The sequence below is a fragment of the Gallus gallus genome, chromosome 24, assembly GCF_016699485.2.
Source record: "Gallus gallus isolate bGalGal1 chromosome 24, bGalGal1.mat.broiler.GRCg7b, whole genome shotgun sequence".
NCBI classification, from domain to species: Eukaryota; Metazoa; Chordata; class Aves; order Galliformes; family Phasianidae; genus Gallus; species Gallus gallus.
In genome coordinates this window covers 3218147-3237912 of record NC_052555.1, presented here as the reverse complement: position 1 = coordinate 3237912, position 19766 = coordinate 3218147, and the positions used below count along the sequence as shown (strand labels likewise).

The following is a 19766-nucleotide window of genomic DNA, read 5'->3' as shown; positions in this document are numbered from 1 at the left end:
AAGAGCTTTCTTTAAAGATGTAGATTGCATTGTAGGACATGAGAAGCAATAATCAAAGGAAGTTCTTCGTTCTCATTATCAGTTCTCACCGTCTCACTTCTCACAGTAGAGTACTTCTGTGTATGACGCACAGCCCCTCTCAATTCCCCTCATTAGACACTGAGGCCGGTCTGCCTCTCATCACTGTAACCTTTGCACAGCCTCCAATCACTTCTCCAGCTCAGCGTGGATTCTGCCTTTACTTTGCAACAAGTCATTTTCCAACCTAGCGAAAGGCACAGCTCCTTCCCCTCAAAAATCAATTGCTGTCAAAGCTCTCCTTTGTCCTGCCTCATTCAGAGCGTATTGACTTGAAGAGGAATCATTCCCTTGGATTCAGTAGACTTTGAATTGGATTGTAAGCATCGATTTTCCTCCCTCACTCATGTGCTAGTGATATCCAAGTAATCTATAAACTAGTTTCAGCCAGGAAATGTGATCAGCCTGGCAGAGCGTGCCAGATCAGAACTCCAGGCTGAGACATGTCAGTGTTGGCAATGGAATGGTGGGTGACAGTCAATCTGCTGTGCTGATGGCTGAATGGGTTCTATTAAGACATGCAGAGAAGGACACTTGGGTTCCCATTCAAGAAAGCCCTAAGTATATGTTTACATCCCATTGGCTGCAATGCATGGGATGGACAGAGGTACAGAAATGTTTTGCTCTCTCTGCAGGCTAAGCAGAGCGGTCAGTCTGTCAGAGCAGTGTTTTCCCCTGCTTTGCATCTGCTTAAAATGGCTACATAAAGCAAATGACAGTGGGAAATCCAACCCTCTGGGTTTCAGAAAGCAATGAGCTGTACCAATTCTGGTTATGCTCTTCAGACAGCACCCCAGCAACTAGAAGCTTTGCCTGAGAAGGGTTCTGAATCACGCTGAGCACCCACCTCTGCCAGTTTTGCCCCCTGAGCTTGCCATGCCAGCTGGCATTTCTGCAGAGGTTTGTCTCTGTGAGCAGACAGACGTGGCCATTGCAACCTCTCACCCTGCAAAGGCCACTTGGCATTAATTAGTGCAAATGTGCAGCGAGACTTTCCTCCCCGCTGCCCCACCTTAGGTGAAAAGAAATGCTGAAATACAGAATTTTCATGTCTTCTCACCCTCTATGTATGATGCATTCAAAGGCAAAGAACAATAACTTCCCTCCCCAAAACTCTGCAAGATTTAAACCTGTTATGACTTTCTGTAAGTCATACTCTTATGGTGTCTCACCAAGACCAGGGCAGTCCCTGGAGCACTCCTCCTTTTACCATTTCCATAACCTCCATAGGCCATACCAGGAGCACAAAGCACCCAGAAAACAGAGGCCCCTTGCTCCACCCAAATGCTGTTCCACTTCCCCCGGGCACTGTTTTGTTTCCTGTACCAGAGGTATTTCTGAATCTGGGAAAGAAAGGAAAGGGCTTCTTCCATTTCTGCAACCCTACTGCAGCTCCCCAGTTTACACATCTTAACCCAACCACAAATCTACTGAGGTGCAGTTAATCTATAGTGCTAAAGACCCCCTAGAATTCTAGGGCTAGTAGCAGTAACAATATACAGCAAGAAATATGCCTACTTACACATACACCTACTATGTATGTATATACACACACACGCACACATTTATATCGCATACTAAAGCACACACTCCTACAGTATATACAGCAAACTACACAGGATATGTACACTTGACATTAGGCAGCAATATGTGGTCAACGTGTGGTTTTCTTTCTCTCTCTTTTTTTTTTTTTTTTCCTTTCCCCTGTAATACAAACCAAACCGTCAGAATTAGCAGCAGAAGCCAGGAGAGCTTGTTGGTTCAGAGAGGAACCTGGAGGATGGCCTGAGCCTTACAGCAGCTGAGCTGCACACTGCTGCAGGGCTAACGGGCAACTCCAACTGCTGCACGTGCAAACCTGTCCCATGACGTGCTTCTCTGCCTAGGTATGTCTTCCTGGACACATCCATAGCAAGGTGATGCCTGGTGAATAACATCTTGTGTCTGCACAGTGTCTTACATTTGTTTCACCCATGCTTTGCAAATTGTGGCCTGGATTAAGAGCAGGCTGTTGTTGGCACGCCAGCTTACAAAGGACACTGAGCAAACCACCCTCAATTCCTTATGGAGAAGAACAGAGCTTTGGGGAAAGTGGTGTGTACACACTGCCTTGCAAGGCCTGTTTCTGTGGTTTCACTTAAAAGATGCACACCACTGCATGGCTGAACATGTACAGGATGTGAGCCAGTGGTTTCAGGAAATGAATGGGCTTAATTCTGATCACGTTTGCACAGTGATAAATGAGCAGTCCCAGGCCCTACAGCCAGCAAGGCTCTGCCACTGTTATCACCCTGAGCTCAGCAAGCAGCCCTGGCCAGCTATGATACAAATGGGATGCCAGAAGTCATTCTTCCACACTGCAAGGAGTAACGGCTTGAGCTTCCTTTAATGCACACACATAAATAAAAGAATCAGGCTTGCACAGCCCATTAAATGAAATGTTCATCTTGCTTAATATGCCACTAAAGAGTTCTTCTTCTTCTTTTCCTACTCTATGCCAATCAGTGACTTGGAGATTCAGTGAGCCAAACTCTGCATTTGGCCCCAGATGCTTGATGGCCATCACCAAGCCAATCCTAATTCATATTTCATCTTCTTGAACTATTTACACTTTGGCCTCCACCACTCCACAACGCATTATCCTAAAAGCACCTCAGTTTATTTGCTTATTTTTTCATGCACAAATGGCCTTACAATCATAGAGTCATAAAGGTTGGAAAAGACTTCTAAGATCGCCTTGTCGAACTGTCCACCTCCCACCACTGAATCATGTTCCTCAGTACCACATCCACACGTTTCTTGAACACCTCCAGGGATGGTGACCCCACCACTTCCCTGGGCAGTCTGTGCCGGTGCCCTTGCCTCTTCTAAGCTCAGGTCTCGGGTTCCCATAATAATCATCTCAAACGACTCCAGAGAGTGCCCCAGGTTCCTAAGCTTTTATTTTAGGCATGTACCCAGTTATGTGAGAAGCATCCAGACCTGAGTTTAGGAAACACAATTCAGCAAAGAGGACTTGGAATTTTGGAAGGCTAATGTCTGCTCACCCAAAAAGACACCTAAGCCATCAGGGTGGGTGCTGCTGGTATATGTAAAAACTGATAGATCATGGAAACAGAACAGACTTGGCACACTCTTAGTTGTTTTAAATACATTTGGCAAAGCTTTAGCTATTAGTTTTAGCTCAGATTTTGACAAAATAGGAGATACAGAGTCAGATATGTTTTGATCATAGCCTTAACAGATGCTAACAACTCCGTAGTTGATGTGCTTGCTGTAAGCCCACCAAGTCCTACAGCAAGGCCGTAGCACTTGGAGATGTCTCAAAGACAGTGCCGCAAAGCCACATAAAATCCATGGGAGCACAGTTATGACTTGTAATCAAATCACAGCTAATACAGTAGGAATGAGCCTGATCTTATTGATTTTTGAAGGAAATTGAGAGACCCTGAGGATGTAAGTTACCGCAAGAGTCCAGACAAATGGATATTGGTGGCTATTAAAGATGTGTTTTCTTGTACTGGGAAGCAAAAGAGCATCCCATGGAAGTGGTCAGTTAAAAACCCAGAAATCTGTGAGCAAGACCAGGAGTGAGCCATTAGCAGGCCAAGCAGCCATGTGTTTCTTCTCTGAGCAGCTCTGGGATGAACAGAATTATAAACCAGTTCACAAGATCATGTAAGGGTGTGATATAAGCAGATCCTGGCACCTAATTCCTTTGATTCATTGCTGAGTTTATTGTTCGGGTGATGACTGAGCTTGGGGGAAAACCACGCAGGAATAGCTGGAAGCAAAGACTGCCCCTTTATTCTTTGTGTGGATTATCCAGAAAAAAGTACCCATGTATGAGCTTATGTTTGCACAAGCAAGAAACTGGAGGGACCTCAGAATCTGCCCCAAAGATAATGTAATCTACCTTTTGAACACGAGCCAAATTGTGAAATCACTAGGATCGTTGCCATTAGATTTCCTTAGACCTGTGTGCAAAGGTCACGGCCTCTCCACTGTAGAAGTGACTGCCCGCAGTAAGGAGCTGGGCCCTATTTTGGTGGCAGAAGGTGTCAGTGTGTCCGCTGTGTCAGTTGGCTACTCCTTATTTCTTCTTATTTATGGCTTTCTTCCATTCATTCAGTCCAGACACCCTGTACCAGGCGTTGCTGTAAAAGCCATGCTCAAGGAAAGCCCCTGTCTCCAGAACCTCACTTGAATTGCAAGAGGGTTTTCCCTGAGTGTCATCTGCAAGGGAAAGATTGCCCTGGGCAGAATGAGTAGGAGAGGCTGAAAGGCTGAGGGCCACCGGGACAAGGACTTCCCAGATGAGTTTGGGCGGAAGCATTTGGACAGTGAAGACTGAGACCTGCCCACATAGTATGAATGAACCTCTATTCTACAACTGAATGCATACCAGATGCTGCGATTAAAGCTGGAACTTCTCCCTGTGGCCTTGGGAAGGCAGATGATCTAAGCATGGGCCAGGTCAAAGCTCAGCAGCGTTTGGAAGCTGCTTTGCTGTGATCTCTGGTGATTTTCCTCTTAGCAGCAAACAGGTCACCCTTCAGTTTTGGAGGTATGCTCCAAGTCCTGTGAGCACCCAGTTTTGGACAGTCTGTAACCACCACCTGCCCCACAATAAAGAGACTCTGCAAGCCACGCAACCTCTCCTTTGATGCCAGGAGGTCCCAGGGACCACGTGTACTCCACTCTGTCTTCTCTGTTCAAGCTGCACATGTCAGGGCAGCGCTTGCATCTCATCCTTTGAACAAACAGCTCCAGGCCTGAAGGAAGTCACAGCATCCCTCAGCCTGCAGATCTCAGCATGCCTGAGGAGCTCTGCGGGACAGCACTCCGGGTTCAGCTCTGCAACTAACAATGCTTGAGAAGGGAGAAAGTATAGTAAACAGCGCAGGGTATTACTGTTTGTTCAATAGGGCTTTCTTTGAGATGCAGGTGGCTTGGTCTTTTTTTTATTATTATTTTCAGTCAAACTGTAGTTTTTTGGCTGTTGGGCTGTGCCGTGTTAGAGTGAGAATTGATGGTTTGTTCCTGTGGAAATAGATGGAGCACTGGAAGAAACAGCACCCTATTAGTTATGAGCAGATTTAACACCTCTGCAAAGCTACCATCTGCCACCAAGGAAGGGAAATTAAAGCAAGATGCCTGAGATGCAGACGGCTGCCAGGGTTTGGCAACATCCTTGCTTTCTGCTCTCCCACTAAGCAGCGATTTGCTCTAGGAAAGCATCAGGGGAAAAGAAATCCAAGGAGTAGTCCAGGTATTGTGCCATTAAAAGAGCATTTCTGTAGCTCCTTGAAAAGGAGTAGCTGTTGGGTTTGTTTGGGGGTTTGTGTTTATCATCGGTAATTGTCAGCCTTGGGGTTATAATTAGCTTTTCTGTACCATGTACTTAAGCAGGGGAAAACGGTGCTTTAAAGATCATGAGCTTCCCTCTGTTAACAAAATGGTCGTGCCACATGCTGCCTGCTCTTTGCTGAGTCTTCTAGGGTTCAGATGAATGCAGAGTTAGCAGAACCGTTGGTCTCGCCCCATCAGCAGAACAGGAAGTGGTTCTCCGGTATTTCCTAGTCAACTCAGCAAGGCAGGGCTCCTGAAGCATCCCACGGTGTCCAGACCAAAGGACCAAGGGGGAATTAAGTCCATGCGGGGATATCCACGATATACAGAGTGTTTTTTCGGCCTACAAACAATAGCAGCACTTATTCTTACATAATAGTCTTAATCTAAGTGTGGAGCTTAAGCAAACAGGTCAGGACTTGGTTTCACAGCTCTCCTGCACGGTGAGAGGCCTTTGCAAGGTGAAAAAGACTGAGAACCCATAAAATCATTCAGCAGTTTTCTCACTCTGATAAGATGCAAATTAATCTCCACAAATATACTGCTTTGCTGATACGCCTAATGCATGACATCAGAATTTCCTGCAAGCATCTGGATCAAAGTGATAGCTATCAAGGTGATGCTCTTTACAAAAAGGATAGGCAATGCCGGAGACATGAACTATTTACCATTATTTTTAAAACTGAGAACATGACTCAGTCAGATGTTTTCATCTCTAATGAGCTTGGATAATGTTTTCATCTCTAATGAGCTTAGATAATTCCAGCATGAAATGTTACCTCAGATGCTTCACTTTATTTTCCTTCCTTTATAAGTGATGCCCCACATCATCCTGCCCCGTGCCACATCCCTGCTTACATTTTTGCCCCTGGAGTCCCTGAAGCTATTATTACCTATGGAAAGACATCACTGCACAGAGTAATTTTAAAGATGATTCGAAAGACAAAATGTAGAAATTTGAGGCAGCAAACAAAAGGAGTGGATGGGAGATGAGAAAGATTTTTTGCTTCTAATGTTCAGCAAGCAGAACGGGAGGATGTCCTTGTTCCTTGTTCTCCCACGGAATCTGATGTGTTCTAAGTTCAGCTACTAACCCTGCTCAGGCCGTGGCTTTCTCTCTGTTAATGAGGGCAGTGACTGCCTGAGATGGCATTGTGGAGCTTGATCTGAAATTCTTAGAGAAGAGCAACATTTACCTTCACATTATGGAAAAACCCAACGTCTTCCTAAGTGGAGCACTCTCCCTTTAAGTCATTAAATATGTAACTGCAATACAGGCACAAATAAATTATTTAAAGTTATTTCTAGTTGTGTGTGGGAGGTGGGTGGGAGTTGAAGTTGATACTTGGTGGTTAGAGCAGCCTTTAGCCTTTACATTTCTCCCTGGTTTTACACGAGCACTTTTATTTTCCTTTTTAACTCCTGTGTCTGATGCAGACTTTGATCAAACTTCTGGGGGGTTGCAGGAGTTTCTTCTAACTGGAGGGTTTTCTCAGGCCCACCCAGAGAAAGGCCTTTGTTCTGCTGAAGGATGTACAGCAGAGAGCTACTCATAATGCATGGAAACTGAGCAAAAAGCTGCCATGAATGAATGGAAGGAATCAAACCTTGGCTGGCTGAGTGACCAATATGAAGCTAATGGTCATGCCAGAGTGTCACACCTGGCAAAGTAGTTGGTGTGTAGGACCGGCAGCCCTGTACTGTACTGGGCAGTGGATGTGCTCCCATGCTGTGGCTGCCAAAGCTCTGTGCTCCATCTCTGAGGTCCCTGGCTTCCCTCCATGTGAAAAATGTCCTTCCCTAAGCAGTCAGAAGGGAATGCAATTAAGGTTGCCTCGTGCAGTTCATAAAAGCTAATGCACGAAAATGAGCAAAGACAAATTACAGCAGAATATTAGGAAGAGCACTTCTAATTGTAAGGTCTGTTGGCCTCGTTCCTTGAGCCTCTGAACGCCGAGCTGAAGAAAGCATAGGAGCCTGGAGTGCTGGGAACAGTTCTGTGCTGCCTGGGAGATGGGCAGGATGAGTAATATGGAAACTCCTTCTCTACAAGATAATGCACTTCTTCAGTCTTTCTCAAGAAATCTAGGCACAGCTTATGGCATTTTCTTTATGAACCTGTGTTCATGAGAAATGAAAACCTTGCTTTTGTTGCTTTTGCAAAGCCATTTTCTCTCTCCTCGCTGGCATGTCTCCTTAGCACAGATCAGGATGTTAGCACGAGCTTTATCAATGCAGAGTGAAATATCTCCTGCTCCTAAACTCCCAGTCACTGCTGGAATTGTTCTCCAATCCTTGTTAACACATTTGGCTCTTCTCTTTGGTTTGTTTTCAGCTTGGCTGTGACTTCATCTTGAATTACAAAAATACCACATGCATGCACTGCAAAAAAAAAAAAAAGCACTACTGTTCTCAATGTTTCCTGCCATGAAGAGCCAGATACTCTGCCTTACTTCCAGCCAGACCATGTAGGCTTGCGTGGCTCTTGCAGTTTAGTTCCATGAGGGAAGCCAACACCTCGATCCTATCTCCAGTCCTTCACTGCTGAAGATCACCCACTGGGTTCTTCTTAGAGGGGGAACAACGTGGCTCTGATGCCGGGTGGGCTCCCGAAAAGTCTTTCTTTTTGTCTTTTACCTCTATACCTGTTTTGCAATCTACTGAATGGGAATATCCCATTAGTCACCCAGCCTCTCTGAAAAGCAGCACGCCTTTCTGTGAGAGCAGAACTGGGGCAATGAGCCTATCTGCCGGAAATGAACCAGTGATTACAACTGTTTCAGGGAATGTGATGGTGAATATGAATATGCATGTCCATTTTTACTCCGTATCTCATATCTTCCAAGACAGCTGCAGGGGGCTGTAGCATTAGACAGATAGTAGCATTATTCTGGAGGAGTGTGTGTGAGCGTATCTCACACTTGTGTACCAGGAAAAGATCACGAGACGGTGGCTAAATAAGTCTTTGTGTAATTTTTATGTATGATTTTCCACTATGAGTCACCATAATTTACATGTTATCTAACACTGAGAGTCCCGAGCTGATACTAATTTCTTAGAGGGAGAACCCTGCTCCCGAGGCTGCATGCTCTGCTTGGAAGAGGTGCTCTCAGGCTGAAGGGGTTAATGGTTTGCTAGAAAAACTGTCATCAGACAATTGTGTTACAAAGAGCAGCAGTTACCAAAATACATTTTCGCCTGCAGCACGCAAGAACAATACAGCTATTGTATTGTAACCACAGAACTTGGCACAAAGATAAGCTTGAAAGCGAATCGTGTTTTGTTTGTTGCGGAAGTGATGGAATCCATTGAAAGGTTATTGTTTGACTTCTTTTGAAGCAAATTCCATCCCCTGCGTGTTTGCACTCTTTGGCTCGGAGGCGGAGGGGGTTGTTCAATAGTGTTACCTTTGGTCCACCAGAGACAGCCCGGGGGTCATTAACCTGCATCCAGGTAACCCTTCAGAAACCCCCCAGCAGACCATGATTTCTATCAGAGATAACAAGAAGGTCTGGAGGAAGTTCCTCAGCAGATAGTAGCTCAGAATTTTCTATTTTCATCAGAAAAGCCACCCCCTAAAAATAAATCCTGGTTTGAAAGCAGAATATTTTCAGCAGCTGTCAACAATGACACATTTTGTTTGCAAACGTGTAGTTCTTAGAGGAAAGAAAGAAAGAAAGAGAAAGAAGGAAGGAAGGGAAGTTGACTTTCAGGCTGTATAAGATGCTTAACCCACATGGAAGTGGACAAGGTGTGCAGGTCTGAATTCATTCAAGCTGCACTGATTTAGGATAAGAGAGGAGGAAAATGCTGGAGATTTTAAAGGCCTTCAAATGATAGAGGATTATCCAAAAGTGCTCTTGCAGGTCTGCCTGTTAACGCATGCACAGGATGGAGGGATAGTGATAATTAGCCACATCCCCACCATCAACTACCGCCCATTTCTCATCCCTGGGAGGAACTGCCACAGACTGAGGGGGAGAAGAATTGGAATTTCTGACCCCATTTGATTTCCATCTCACACCTCTTCCAACAGAGGACTGCAGAAATTAAGGTTTATAAGTAAGAACAGAAGATCAGGAGATTGGCTTAAAGACAGTGGGACTTAAAAAGTGTACCATTAAAACTTAAAAATGCATTTTTCCCTCATGGTCTGTAGTATTTTAGGATACATTTTGGTTGCTTTCTTAAGCTCTTCTCCCCAGCTAGGAAGCATATGTATTGGCACTCTGTATTCTAATGAAACTCATTGATTCTGAAATAACCACTCGATATTAGGAGCTGTGCCATTAAAGAAAAAAGAAATGCGAAATGAAATTACAGGAGTGAGGAACTCCAGTATTATGAATATGGAATGGCTTTTACATTTGCTCTGAGGTTATTATGCCCTCAGCACTTAGCTGATTTTTTAAAGTGCATCATTTCATTTGAGTCACTTCCCCTACAAATTACGCACTTAAAAACCTGCTGATGTTGCCTCTGACATTAAGAAAAACATCCCACTTTAGACTTTATTTTCCACCCCCCTTATATCCCTATTTTACCTCTACATATACTATAAGGCAAAGAGGATTTGTAATTTTTTTTTTAATGAGGAGCAGCACAGATGAGCTCAGTTACCATTAGGTGTCATGTACAACGCAGAGCTGCCTTAATGCTTCAGTCCTTCTTGTTGTTTTTCAACATATGGCTTGTTTTTCTACCATTTTAATTAACTTTAGAATTGCTATCACTAATTTTAAGCCAAGTTTATACCAAAACTGTGGTATTCTATCCAAAATGCCCACGTATTTAATTAGAAATATTAAAGCCAGAGGCATTCAGGCTTAGGTTCATTAAGTTAAGCAGCAACACCCATAGAAAGCAAAACAAAAGCAACTTGGTTTGACAAAAATACAGTCCTAACAAACAGATTTTAACAACACATTCAAAAGTCGAGGCCATTTTGTTGCTTTTTCTGCTAAAAATGGCAACATGCTTAGAAACTGATGGTGATTTGGTGGTGTGGGTGGTGTGCAGGATTTCATCTGTATCAGCCAGTTATCAAACAACAGAGGCTCTGTCTTCACCTCTACTGCTATGCTGAAACATTGGGATGGGCGATCAGCTACTATGAATTTCTATCTGGCTTCATACAAGGGGTATTTAGGAGAGGATAAAGAAACTCTGAGATATATACAAAAGACACTCGCATGGTTCAAGTTAGAAGAACTTCGCCCTCAGCTCTTTTGCTACTGTAAAGACCACACTGTGACTAGTTTGTCTCTCACAGCCGATTTCTTTCTCTCTGCACGAATTGGAAAGTATCACACTGTTATTTTTGTGACCGTGCTGCTGAAAGATCCTGAGATGCTGTCATGCTGACGTCACACCTTACGGGGCTTTCCAGTGCCAGGGGGGATTTATACTCTCAAGATACAGGAGAATGGATGGAACACAGCACCAAGAGGCAGAGAACAGGCATAGAAAGCCAGATGCTAGGAGCACTCCCATGTCACCTCAGGTGATGCCCCCACCTGGGCCAGTCGCCTCAACTCTTCCTCCAGGCAATGGGGACAAACAGGCACTTCTACAGCGTGAGCCATTTGACCCATTTTAAATGCCTGCCCTCGGGTACCCACACAAAGAATCGGTATATTTCAAAGGAAAGATTCGTTCACTTCACTGAAACTACCCACAAAATGAGCAATTGGTGCCAGTGTTGTTTGTTTTCCACAGCAAACCCCTTCAACCTTTTCTTGAAGCTTAAGTTCACCCTTATGCTTCTCCTATCTCAGCTGCCTTTTCAGCTGTCTGCATTTACTGCCACAAAGAAAAAGATTCAATGGGAAATCCAGCCAGGAGAAGGGAAGATGGAGAAATCTACGCGCAAAGCAATGGAGATCCACCCAGAAACAAACAACACCAATTCTCCTTCCATGCTGTGTTACTGTTTCCCACTAACTGCTGGCACTCCAACCATCAGCCAGGTTCTGCTCCCACTCCAGACTGGCTGTGAATCCAGCACAGCTTCTGGGGACTGCTGCCAGGATAACTGAGAGCAGCACATCCTCTCCAGCTCCCTTTGCACTGTGCTGCAAGAGTGAAAGCATGGAGCACTTGCTGGGGAAGTGACAAAGCCCTGTGCTCACAGGTGGCCATCTTTTGCCATCTCCTGCTCTCTGGGTAGACTGGACAAAAAGAAATTATTTGGAAGTGTTGAGCACAGAACAGTAGCAATAGGGAAAGAAGCCAGGCAGCAAACACAGTCATGCTGCAGTGCTATCAGAATATGTGGTTGTAATGGGAAGAGATACAACAAGAATCACTGATAAAAAGAAGAATGAAAAGAGTGAGAGCGAGTGGCAGGGTTGCTAAATGCTGATCAATGCTTTAAGGCGGCCTTTGATTTTTTTTAATTAATTATACATTCCCTCATACTTTGTACTGCCATTGATTTAATTGGACTCCTTATTTTTAGACAAGTGCAGCACGAGGAAGATAGGATACAGCTTTCAGAAGCTCAGCTCTAGCCTCATTCTGCCTCATTCGATACCACTGGGAGCAAAATTAGGCTAATGCTGAGCTCTTCTGAAAGCCCCTGGTGCTCCTGATGCAGTTTAGCACATCACACAGGATGGAGTAACCTCCATGCAGCTCCACCCATGCTGGAATCCACACAGAACTGGGCTCAGCATCCCCAGATATCCCAAAACCGTAACGTAGGAAAGAATAAGTTTTGAGGAGCAGGGAAAGGTACTGAAGTCTGTCTGCTACTGAAGAATTTGCCCAGATACTCACTTTAGCCTCACCACATGCAAATGTTTTTGTGTAACAGCCAAGGGAGGCAGGGGTGGTTAGCAGGAGTGGTTAGCAGGAGCAGGCCAGCTCAAGGAATAAGGAAGGGCTGAGGCCAGGCTGGTGTCACCTCACCTGCTTGCACGCACGGAGCAGCAGCTGCCAGCACTGTGAGCACAGGATGCTGCAGACCCACAGCCCTGAAATAGTTGGTGATTTTCTCTACGCCTCAGTTCCTCCAGTCATGAGATCCCCCAGACACATATGTCTTGTCAAAACACATTCTGCTCCTTCGGCTTCCCCGGGATAATCGTTTCTGCTAAACTTTCCCAGTATGTCTACAATTGTAGCCATATAAAAGTGCTTCTGTTGGGAACAGTTTATCCACTTTCAGATCTCAACTGTTGTATAACAGTTTTCAAACCAAAGTCCTGCCTGCCCTGATGGACCCGTGGCTCAGAAGTGCAGAGCGTGCATTTGAGCCCCGATGTCGGTGAGCATGCAGCTCCAGGACTCCCAGGGCCACACTTTGTGCACGTCTGTCTGACAGCCGATGCCTTTCCCATGACTGCAGCATTTCCTAGGGCTTGCTTCTGTGAGGATCCGCTGACGTCTGATGCCCTGTCACATACATACAGCACAGAACATATTGCCCTGTTGGCCTTACAGGCCAACATTTGTTGCACTTACGAAGAAAAACACACTTCTTAGTATGCTTTCAAGACATCAGACACACACAGAATAGATAACATGGAGCTCGGTTGTAGAAGGTTTGCATCACGAATAATTTTAGAAAAACACCCCCACATCAGTTCTGATACTCCATTGCGGGGGAGATCTACGCTATGGAAATGAGATGATGCCAGCGTGTATGTGTCTGTCTGCTCAACAATACCTGCCTGAAAAGATCAATCTGGATAGCAAGGTCTTCAAGGCAAGCCTCCGAGACCCGGCCTCCCACACAGCCCTGGCACTGGGACGAGGTGTGCCTGCACATGGGAGAGGCTTCTGGTGAAGCGCTGAGGCGAGGTGCCAGCCAGCCCTGGTGAATGAATGGCAAAGGAAAAACGATGAGGAAAACCACGTCGTCCTCAGACAACACATCTTGTCTGAAAGCCTTTACGGTCGAAGCCCTTTGCTAAAGGGAAGCACCAAATCTCCCAGCATTTGGTCACCTGAGCAATCCCAGAAAGTCAGGAGTCGTGTTGCCCGATCACAAAACCAGAGGAGGCAGAGGACAGGCTGGGTGACAGCTCACATGTACAGGAATGTAACACAAGCTGCTGCTGCACGGAGCACTTTGCAGTGACAAACAGCCACATCAGAGCGCAAACCGGCAAAGTTATTCCCCTACAAACAGGAGAGCTGAGCACTAAAGCAACCAGTGCATCCCAGTACCTGCTGGATTTGGGAGTCCTTCACTGAAGGCAGGGAACTGATCAAGGAGAATGCCGTGGTGGGAGGAGGCAGTGGGGCTGTGCAGTGCTGGGGGTTGCAGCAGAGCTCTGGGCAGGTGCTGAGTTTTGCTTTTTGGAGGTGCGGGTTGGGGTGCATTAAGTATGGCACTGCTCCAGCAAATGCACATCCCTTTGTTACTTGCTAGCATCACATCCTCAGGTCTCAGCGTACTGAAAAGAGTTACTGCTATCTTGGCAAACACTTCTGCTAAAATCCTTAGAAATTCTGCCGGAAGAACAGACCCAAAGGCTTGATTTGCAATAACCTTTCAGCAGACACTTTGCAGAAGAGCAGCTGGCATCTGCTTATATCTCACTGAAGTGTGTAAGTACCTGCTTGAAGTTAATATATGCATAATGACTCTTTGGTGTAGGGATGATTACTAAATCCAGGTATCATCAAGGTCTGCCTATTTTCTTTCTCTGTAATCCACTTATTTATTCAGCAAGAATATGATCAGATACAGGAATACAGTTAGAACTGACAGGCCGTATCAAATCAGAAAAGTATGCAGGGAAATACTCCCTCTGTGCAGTACAGTTTTCTCATTACATTCTCAGATCCTTCTTTATCTCAGCGTTTCTCGGTTTATCACAATTCTTCATTTCCTGTTCCCTTTTAGAGTTCATATATATATACATATATTTTAATGTGGCTTTTTTTTTTTTTAACCCTTCCACAGCTGATATTCAAAGCTTTCAGAGCCTTTTGGCCAGACCTCATGTCCAAATGCCAGATCATTTAACTGGATGTGACAGGGACAGTTTAAAAATATAGTCTGGAGTTTGGGACTTCTCACAACAACTGATTTTATAACAGCAAAATAATTACACCAGGCTTTTTTATGTTACCTGAAGTTGGTCAAGTGGGATAAGGCAGACATTAACACAGCTATCCGATTTGGATTGCCAACTTACTTGAGTGTGCAGGGCTCCCAGAAGCAGCTATATTTGCCTAAATTTACTCCCCTTGCAACAAGAATAGGCAAAGTAGAGGTGAAATTGTTTAGAAATCTCCATCAAAGCATTTGTTACAGCTTCATTTGACTACGCTTTTCCAAATGCCACAGTCTGCAAGGTTGTATTAGAGAGGTCACCGAAACTAGCAAAGACTCACAGTAGCTGAGGGCTAAAGAATGATATGAGACCAAATACTGATACCCACACTGAAATTCAGACCAGGGCTTGCTAACTTGCTATGTTTTCTAATGGAAACTTTGACATGAGCTTTTAGCTACTGGTTTAACCACACACTTCATATATCTCTGAGACATGAGACCAAGACCTGTACGGGATGTCTCACCCAACGACCAGTACCATGGTACACCCAGCCCCCAGTACTATCTGGGACTGTTTCAGCCCTGAGTCGGTGTTAGGTCTGCCTCGCTGTCTGCTTCATTCACCCTCCTGTCCGCCATGTCCTACAGCACTTCAGGCATCTTGCCCACCTTCTCCGTACCAATGGTGGATAACCTGGACCTATGTAGATGGCAAGAAGCAGTATGCAAGGAAGATTTACATATAAAATTGTGAAATAGTTGTATTGCTGAAAACAACTGAGGCTTAAAATAATTCCTGAACAGAGCTGTCTAGAGCAAGAGGCTATTTTGAGAGCCTCTTTTTGCCTCTAACCCAACTATCTCAGCACCCCACCCTTCTTCCTTCCACCTTCCTTAATTTCTTAGACTTCCTTCTAGTTGCTTTCTGTGAGTCTATTTTAGGTGTGAGATTATGGTTAGCTTCTCTCTGGGCATCTACTTCTCATTTTCTGTCTCTGGGCTTTGCCTTTTCAGCAAAGCTGTGAGTCCATTAGTGCACACAACATCTAAGGTCCCTCACAGATAACTCACAGACACTGCCTAGAAAGAAGAGAAAATACCTATTGAAGAAGGCAATAAGGTGGTGCAGTGTGCTCTCCCAAATGCAAAGCCTACATACACAGCCAAACCTGCTAAGTCCAGCTGCAAAACCTGAGTGTCTGAACTCTTCCATCTCAGGCAGACAGATATGCAGACCGACCACAAAATATCACTGCTTTGCTATTAACCTATTAATAATTTTCTATTTTGATAGAAAATCATTCCATCTCACACAGCGACCAATGTTATATTCCAGACAGGCCCACAGAGCCTCACTGTGGAGCTCATGGACGGATTTCGTTGTATACTCTCTTCCATCCACCAATGTGGAGAGGGTTGAACACAGACTGGATTTGGCCACACAGGGCCTCATCCTTGATGTCTGACACTACGGTGACAGTTCCATTGCTGTCAAGTCAGAGCAAGCTCAGAAAAGTATTCAGCCTCCCTCTGAGGAAGCTTCATCACAAGATCCAAACTGTGTAGCTCAAAGCCTTGCTTTCAGCCTTCAGCCATGCCATGTTGACGTTGGCCTACATCACCTCCCTCCATGGGGCTGGGAAAGCTCTCCCTCAGCTCCAGGCTGTGCTCTCTGCACACACCCAGCCAACGCTGCCCTAACCAGGGGCTACAGCCACCTCCCGGGAGCAGCACATCCAGACCTCCCAGCACTGCACTGAGGATCCATCTCCCAAAGCGCAGTGCTTGGCGGCTGGCAGGGCAGTTCCTGGTAGGCTCGGTGTCACCGACTTCACAGAACAGCAGCTTTCTGGCAAATTGTGCAACTGCACCACCCCCAAACTTCCTGTTTTGAAACCCCAAGAGGCTGGAAAATGTTAACACCGGCACTTTAAAGTGCTAGTTGCGGCATTTTTTTTTCCTTCTTCTTCTTCCTAAAGATCTACACCACACTAGCAAATTCTACACAGAGAGGAGCAGAGCAGGGCGACGCAAAGGGACAGGGGCAGGAAGGCCATGTGCCACCATCAGCCTCTGATCGCCCTCTGTTCATCGCTGTGCTGTCAGCAAGCAGTGGGCCCAAGCGGGAGGTGACATGGCAGATGGTGGGGCAGGTGCTGGTGGAGCAGCAGAGACGCAGCATCCCACCTCCATCCACCTGCCCATCCTCCCCTGGGCAAACCCACTCGGATGGGGAGAGGAGGCCCTAGCAACGTTAGGGCTAGCAGATAGGAAACAGAGAGATGGCAAATCTCTGTTTCTCTGCAGCTCGCTTCTGTATAGGAAGAACAGCAGTGAGAAGGAAGAAAGCGTCGTGTTTGTCTTGAACAGCACAAGGGAACTTCTTTCTTTCCAATCAGCGTGACAGCCGCTTCCCTTTCTGGCTATCGCTGAAATTCCAGATGATACATCTGAGCATACGTAAACCGCACCGCCTTCCTGGTTAGCTAAAAATGCATGAAGGGCATTGGGATGAAAGTTCCTGCCCTCCTGTGCTGCACGGGGTATTGAATAAGGACATTTCGGTCATCCTGCAGCACTCTGGCTGGTATTTAAATGAGGTGTTTGAATGGGACAGGCCTCTGCTGAAAGGCCTTCAGTTATCAACTATTTCATTTGAGCTGATTTCTATGACCTACGTTTGATTGTTTTGCTCATCTTCAGAATTCTGCAGCCCTTTACCAGCCGCAGTCATTATCCCTATCACCTTTCCCAGCGCTCGCTTTGCAGCAAAACGTTGAACCTTTGTGAATCATCCAGCTGAGCTGCTGCCAGCTCTCATGACTTTGTTGCAGAACACGGAGATGGCGTTTTCTTAAACATCCAGCTGCAGGACTCACGTTATTTTCAGAGACTGCCAGGCTCTGTTTCAGCAGCAGTACATCCCTAGATTTGCTCGTACTCACACCCCATCCCTCCATCACACAGGGACCCAATGGAGAGGCTGTGGCAGAGAGCACAGGGCTCCCAACATCTGAGCCCATGCCCCACGCAAAAGCTGTGCTACGATTGTTTGAGGGAAAATAATATCCTGTTTCCTTTTTAAACTGTATACCTCTTTAAAAATGTTAAATGGCTGCTACATTCCTTTCTTTATCCTGGACACTTTTTACGAGTCTGTACTTCCCTCTTCTTCTGCTTTAACAAGCTGGCTAAGCTGAGGATTAAGGGAATGACTTAGCACACATGTGCTACAGGAGAGGGAAAAAACGCCGTCAAGATGTTATATAACATAATAACCCAACACCCAAAGCAGACACACACACCCAGGCCCTCACTCTTTGCACTTGAAAGTAATGGTCATCATGGTGCTGCCAGGCTGCAGCTTGCCAGCTGGACCATCCTCTGAAAAAAGAACATTTAAGCGATGGAAACTAGGACTACATAGCAGAGCTTTTCCCGACCTTCCTTCTGCTGGTGCTTCCCATTGCTCTCTCTTTCCTATATCCAAGCTTGGTGTTCACCAGCTGGGAGCAAGCAGCCACTGCTCCGGAAGGAATAGGAAGAGAAGCACTGAGCCCTGTCATGCTGTCAGGTACCTTCTGTAAATATTTATGTGACCTACAGGATACAGCACAGTTTGACATCTTGCAGTCCCCGCAGCCACCGTGCAGCCCTGCAGCTCCTGTCAGAGCTCCCATCTTTCAGACAGGACCTGGGTCTCTGCCTGGCTGTGATCCACTTACAGCATTGCTGGCCTCACTTGGGATGTTGTGCTGAACCGTGTGCTCCTATAGGATCACAGCATGCAGCTTGGGGAGGACGTGGCTGCAAGGAGAGCCACTCAGTTAAACACAGCAAGGGCTTTATGTCCTCTGTTATGTGCAGAAAGCAGCAGAAGAAAAAGCTGAGGTGGTGCCTGAAGGACTGAGCAACGCTCGGTGAAGGGAAGAAAAAATAACTCCTGCCATGCACTCACTATGTTAGGGTGATTTCTTCCTTCCAAAAGCACTCGGGTTTTTCTTTTTCCCTTACAAACTGCAGAAAGGGAACTTACCCGCCCCCTCCCCATAAACAGGAACATGATCCCCAGTGATATCTTCCTGTCCCGTCCCTATTTATAGCTGTAAGGTCACTCGAATGAGAACAGAAATGGTATCATATGATTTTTGGCGACCAACTGAATGAAACATTGAGAATTCTGAGGAATGCATTTGAATAACCCGTAACACAAAATGTTTGGAAAGAACACCTTGACATGGCTGGGTTTGTTTGTAGGACAGCAAAGCAATTCTTCAGACAAGCAGTCAATTATTTGCAATTTGGCCGTTTTCCCCTACAACAAATAATCAACTAATTAAATGGACAGAAGTTTTGCTTGCAGCATCATTCTTCAATGGGCAGTTGTTTACTGAAAGCCCAAAATAGCCACATTTCTACTACTGTGCTGTTAACAGTACAAACAACTGATGAAAACTAAAAAAATTAAGGGATCTGCAAATGTCGCTTAAGGGGCAGTTTGGAAACAAAGAGAGAAAAGCTGGGAATTTCATTGTTTGCAAAGAATTTATAACTGTTTCCCTTTAAGCAGTGCTATAATGCAGGATACAGATTCAGGTAGGCTGATGGGAGTTAACTGTTGGCCTTACTGTTCTGCACTGACAGCCGTGCTCCAACCAGCAGCTGCAGCCCCATCCTGCAAATACCCGTTGTCCTCCTGTCAAGCCAGCGTTTTATTTGTTGTTCCTTTACCATCAACCAACACAGACTGTAAAATGTCAGGGTTGAAACAGCTACACGCACCTGTTTGAAGACTTGGTTGCATAAATGCCTATTCTACGTGCATACACAAACAAGCAAAAATAAGACTGCTTATTTTATAAACCAAGCAAGAACGTTCTATGGGGCAGCATTCCTCTTTCAAACTCGTTCAGCATAAATTACGATCCATAATTCCTATCTTATCATGTCAGGCAGCTTCAAACTGAACCTAATGATGAGGAGAGCCAAGTTCTTCCATCATGTTTAATGCAGTTTCCAGCAAATCTTTATTTACACAGCTAAATATTTTATGGGCCAAAGATTCGGGGCTACTAGAAATGATGAATTCATCCCTCCGAGGGGTTTTGTTCATGGATAAGAAGCTTGTCTAGGTTTGAGGCACATAACGAAAGGGAAGATTTAGTCATTCCCTTTCTTTTACAGGCTGCCTCCGTCCCTCCGTTGCTCATTCACAAATCCCTGGTGCCTCTGTAGGCAGACAGCTCGTAGGTGGATCTGAGGTAGAGGCTGCTGCTGGCATTTGTGAGCAGCGATGTGCAGGGCCAGCTCCTTCCTACAAACC

General features: G+C 45.5%; 1 protein-coding gene, 1 long non-coding RNA gene and 1 other non-coding gene across 3 annotated transcripts in view; 1 reads left to right on the top strand and 2 right to left on the bottom strand.

Moving 5' to 3' along the window:
- Positions 1–19766, bottom strand: part of LOC124417389 — a 79438-nt gene that overhangs the window by 24764 nt on the left and 34908 nt on the right. The window lies entirely within an intron of this gene.
- The window catches only part of UBASH3B (ubiquitin associated and SH3 domain containing B), a 56581-nt gene that overhangs the window by 9841 nt on the left and 26974 nt on the right, over positions 1–19766 (top strand). The gene's annotated exons all lie outside the window — the stretch shown is intronic.
- Positions 11920–12009, bottom strand: MIR1807 (microRNA 1807). Its single transcript, NR_035310.1, has one exon. It is a non-coding gene; the product is annotated as a microRNA 1807 (primary transcript).